Below are 5,724 nucleotides of genomic sequence, written 5' to 3' on the forward strand. Positions count from 1 at the left end.
CAAGTCTACAGTCCGTTTAGATCCGGATCTCAACATTTTAAGTAAAAGTTTAAGAAATGGTGAAGATAAACATAGGTTTTAGCTTGAAAAGTTTTAGATCTAGCATAGATTTAGTGTAAAACGCTTGAAATTCCTTAGATCTGAGCTAGATCTTGACTAGAATGACATCACACAACAGTTTGGTACAAACCACCATGATGGCATCACCTTCAAGAGCTCAAATCCTAGAGATTTCATGGTGAAAAGTGAGATTTCAAGGGAGAATCTCGTAGAGAATGATCTATAGACTAGAGTTGTACAAGAATCTAGTGTAAAACGTACCGGAATCACCGAGAAATCGAAGAAATGTTCTTGAAAGTGGGAGGGAGTGCGTGCTGATCGGATAAGGTGGTCACATCAGTGAAGGACTGATGTGACAGGCCTATTTATAGTGTGGAAGGAGAGTCAATGCGGTATGCACTCGGATCGGATGGCAGCTCGATCGAGTGGCCATCCGATCGGTTGGTCATCCGGTCGGATGGTCATCCGATCGGATGGTCATCTGATCAGTTTGCCATTCGGTCAATCCCATCCTTTCCACGTTCCCGTCTTTGACTCGTTTCACGAGTTAGATTAAGCGTTGCGTTGCGTATTATTGTGTAATAGTATCACATGACTACATTATATTATTTAATCACAAAAGATTTTAAGTTTCATAGTTCCGCCAGTGACAAGACTCCAGTCCCTCGTTCAACCAAGTCTCAAGTTTCACGAGCCTCAAGAGTCAAGCACCAAAGTATCAAGAATTAAGAGTCAAGAATCAAGCATCAAGTATCTAGTTTTAAGTGTCAAGCTTCATAGTATTAAGTATCAAGCATCTAGATTTAAACATCACAAGAATCTAGTATATAGCATAAGATTCACCAAGTATCAAAAGTATCAATGACCACATAGTTCAGGGACTAAAATTGAAAATATCTAAAAGTCTAGGGACGCAGGTGTTACAATAACAGTGTTTGAAGACTAATTCCCTACAATGGCAGTGGCACTTAACAACTGATGAAATCTAAGGATTGTTGCTTTGTAAAGACTGTTATATCAAAGCCCTGTTGATTGCAAAGACTGTTGAAGACCAATCAACTACTAGTGTCAAAGTGCTGCTGATGTTAAAGAACTGCTGGAATCAAAGGACTGATCAACCTTAGAGGAAAGCACTGCTCAACCTCATCAGTGTTTAAGCATTATCAGTGGATTGCTTCATCAGTGCTTAGTTTAGTCTTTCTTATTAATGTAACAGTGTTTGTATAGCATCAGTGTTTAGAGGTTGTTATAACTGTTAGATGTCACTGTCTAGGTGACGTCAGAAAAGATGCCATAGTGGTTAGATTTGTACTATAAATAGACAGTGCCTATACTGTTCTATTAGCTCTTTTCACGCACTCATCTTGTATGAACAACCAATGTGAGCTCAGGCTGAGGGGGAGTTAGTGTTCATGCATGCATAAGTTAAAACTTTGTAATCTTCCAATCTTTTGACTAATGAAAGCATTGTATGATGAAAGCTAATCTTTCCTTGATTGTGGTATAAAGTTTTACATTCATTCCACTGCAATTATTCTCTGTTTTATCTTCTTCCATTACCAACTTAATTAAAACAACACAATCAAGTTAAACTCAGATCCTAACACATACTTTGGCCTATAGGTAAGATACTCTCGTCGAGAAGTGATTAACGGTATCTTACCCGTCTAGTTACTACACGTCCCTATCGATTGAAAAATTGAAACTTTGGCGGGATTAAAAATCAAGGAATGGGACTAGTTGATAAGATGCGGGTTTTACCCCTAACTTGACAACATCATACCCTAAGTGTGGTTGGTACCCGTCGGGTCAAGAAATTAATTACGACACTTTGATGAGGGTCCACTAGAGTTTGAATTGGAAATTTACCATCAAGATGTGGATTTCACTACTAACTTGATGGGGGTAATTTTTGCACAAAATTCAGAATAGCGGATTGAGAGCCATTCAACAAATTGTGGGTTTCACGCCTATTTTGGTGAACTCGTCTCGTTTGTAATACGAGTGTCTTCAAGTCTTCAACATGTATTGTGTAAATGTCTTAGGAAAGACGTATTGTAATATTAAGATAAAAAGAAGAGATAAAAGCAAACAGGAAGAATTAACAAGTTAAACAAGTATCAAGAATGGTCAAGTATGGTACCTACTTGTGACAATAATTAATTCAAAACCAATTTCATTTCATAGCATAAATTGTCAAGTATAACATGGAAATTCAAAGTACAACATTTGGAAATTCAAAATACAACAAGTTTAATCAAAATAAGATAACAAATCTAGTAATTCGTTATGAGTTTCTAAGGTCGTCTCCTACTAGATTTCATCATATTCATCATCATCAACCTGCAACATGTTTAAAGTATAGTTCAACACAAAAGCATGGGTGAGTACACAAGTTTAAATACATAGCATAAGTATAAAAGTTTATCTCAAATCCAACATGGCAATTTATATACAAGGTTGAACTAGCATGCATAACTAAAGGTCAAACCCGAGTGTCCACAAGAATAATGTGCATCCCTCGCCACCAAAGTGAACGAGACCGTTATGTATAATAACTTAACAATACCCCGACAAGCGGCGTGCTACTCCTATAGCGGTATATTTGTTAAGGTGGGCTAGCTAAGTTAATGACGAATAGAGTGCATGTATGTATTCTAGCATAAACAACCTAAGAATAATAAATAGCATGTATGGCAGATTGAGTGAAAGAATAAGTTTGTGTGAATTGTGTATGTTAATAAGTAAACATGTTACACCCAAAAGTGCGTTAAAGTATAAAAAGGGTCAGGTGTATTCACGGTTTTGCAAAGCTTCCTTTGTAATTCCATGAAGAGTTTTGTTAGTTGGAGGATGTAACACCAAGGTCACCCTACATGGGGGAAACAAAGGTGTGTAAGTAGTGGAATTTAAACGGGAGATTCGGATTGGAATTTAAAGTACAAAAAGTATGTATACAAAAGTATTATCTAGTTCTAATTACTCGTTAATGACACTAAATTATGTGTGGTTTCATGGGTCCCAATTTGTCCATTAGAATCAATAACAAGTGTCTTAGATGCGTATATATGATAGCCTAAGTTTAGGACGAATAATCATGGTCTGATTATCCTCACAAATTCAGCCACGGTTATATAGATATATACATTTATATAGTTATAATATTATCCTAAAACTAAGTCCATCATAGATATCATAGATTATTATATAAGTCAAGCATGGAGGTTTAACCTAATTGTATGATTCACCACTACACAAATCATTAGAAGGATGATTCGGAGGGTCATGATTAACAAGAATTAAAAACTAACTAATGCATGCTCAAGTGACCAAGTAAATCCTAACCTGGGTGAGCCAACACGACATGGAAAGGTAATCCTAAGTGTCAGAGGCTAGGCGGGGCTATAGGAAGTCACTGAGTGTTTATACACAAGTTCACTCGTGAAGAAGTGTATCTAGATTGGAAAGCCAAGGCTCCCATGGTTCACACTTTCCAAGTCACAAGTTCATCATATGGAAGATGATGAATCATGCTTGTTTTCTTCACTTGGATTATGATATGTATTCATGAAAATAAAGAGTTTTGAACTCATAACTTGGTGGGAATCAATCTCAACACAATCCCACAACTATAGGTTAAGTTGTGAGCTTGGTGGATTCAAGATTCCCCCAAGTTTTAGCAAAGAAAATGATGTTAAAAGAACATTAAACAAAACAGAAAATGCAACTCACTTTGGACCTCAAATGAGATGAGGTTTCACCTTAGATTACCATGGTAATCTTGTGAAAACGTTCCTAGAGGTTATCCAAGTGTTATGGAAGAAGAAAGAAGAAGAAGAAAATAGATGAGGAAGTGAGCTAGAACTCATTTTGAAACCCTTAAACTTTCTGCTCAAATTTTCTGGATATTTTGGAGAGATTTAGAGTGAATTTGATAGTGTTTAGAAGGTTAGAAAAGTGGAAAAGAGAGTGGGAGATGGTGTATTTATACGGAGGGATTAGGGTTAGTGTTCAAGAGTTAATTAAATGAGTTTAGTTGGTGGTTGAATAGAGAAAATAGACCAATCAAGGCTGATTTCAGAGCTGGGCACGGATTACCCTCAGCAGCGGGTCGCAGACTCATCCCGGGCCTGAGCCGCATGTCGCGGGCTCGGTACACCAGCCCAAGTTTCATTTTTTGGTCATTTTGGTCCCTAATTTTTCATATTTAGCACATTATAAGGTATTTCAAATATATTACTCACATAAGTAGGCATTTGATATTTAAAGAACATATCATTATTCATTAAGTGTATTATGTATATATAACTTATATTTAGGTACAAGCCTTATCGCCTATAAGATCGACTGAGATCTTGGCTAATATTATCATCAAATTAGATGTTCATAACATTTTAACATTCAATGTAATGTTAAACTGAATTGCCTATGAGCTATATTTTATTGTCCATCGAGACAAGCCTTTGAGCTATATTTTTATTGTCCATCTAGACAAGCCTTTGAGCTATATTTCATTGTCCTTCGAGACGAGCCTATAAGCTATCTTTTATTGTCCATGGAGACAATGACAGTTGTAACCATATGGTACGTTGTCCAAATAGGGTGGAGGACATATTTCTAAACCATGTAGCCATTTGATCCTATGTGATCGCGACCCATATCATTATTAACAAATCATTGAGACATAATTTCAATGATCATTCTGTTTGAACACTCAATGAAGTGTTAAAATTTTACTAAGGTAGTGCAATAATGAGCTCACTTACTTAAATAGCTGGAGAACATATGTCCAAGCCACATAGCCCTTATGATCCATAGAGATCACGGCTAATATTATTGTCAAGTCATCAAATTCGTTGACCATATATTATGGCACTAATCAATCATTATTTTTGGCTTATAGTACAACGCTTTTAAGCTATGGCAAATTCAAATTCGTATGGTCCAAACATCGGACAAAATGATGATATAAACAATGTCCGCGTAGGCGAAGGAGCTAACCTTCAAGCCATGATAGCCGCAGAGGTAGACAAGGCTCTGAATAATTTCATATCAAATTATAAAGGTTCGAGTTCAGCTCAACCTAAGTCCCATTCTATTCCACATTCTTCCGCACGCAAGAAGGAAAGCTCACATTATTCCTCAACTGCGAGGAGTGAGCAAGATTGTCAAAGAAAAATCCCATGTTGTTATGGACGGGTGTACTTACAAATACTTCATGTCGTGCAAGACCCGAGATTTTAACAGGGAAAGGGAGCAATAGACGGCATGAAATGACAAGATGAGATGGAAACTGTGGTGGATATTAGCAAGTGTGCTGATAAGGATATAGTGAAGTACGTCTCCCAGTCGTTCAAGGGCGATGCCCTGACCTGGTGGAAGGAAATGAGTCAATCTATAGGGAAGGTGTCCTTGTGTAATCTGGAATGGTCCAAATTGGTGGACCTGATAAAAGAGATGTACCGTCCACCAAATGAAGTGGAAAAGGTGGAGTCAGATTTTCTGACTCTCACCATGAAGAATCTTGACTGTCGGAAGTATGTGTCCAACTTCAGCTCGTTGTCAAAGCTAGTACAATATTTGATTACTCCAGAGTCGAAACGCATTGCACGTTTCATAGGTGGGCAAGCACCTGAAATTAAAGGAATGGTGAAGGCATCAAAG

This window comes from Helianthus annuus, chromosome 15, assembly GCF_002127325.2.
Source record: "Helianthus annuus cultivar XRQ/B chromosome 15, HanXRQr2.0-SUNRISE, whole genome shotgun sequence".
NCBI lineage: Eukaryota > Viridiplantae > Streptophyta > Magnoliopsida > Asterales > Asteraceae > Helianthus > Helianthus annuus.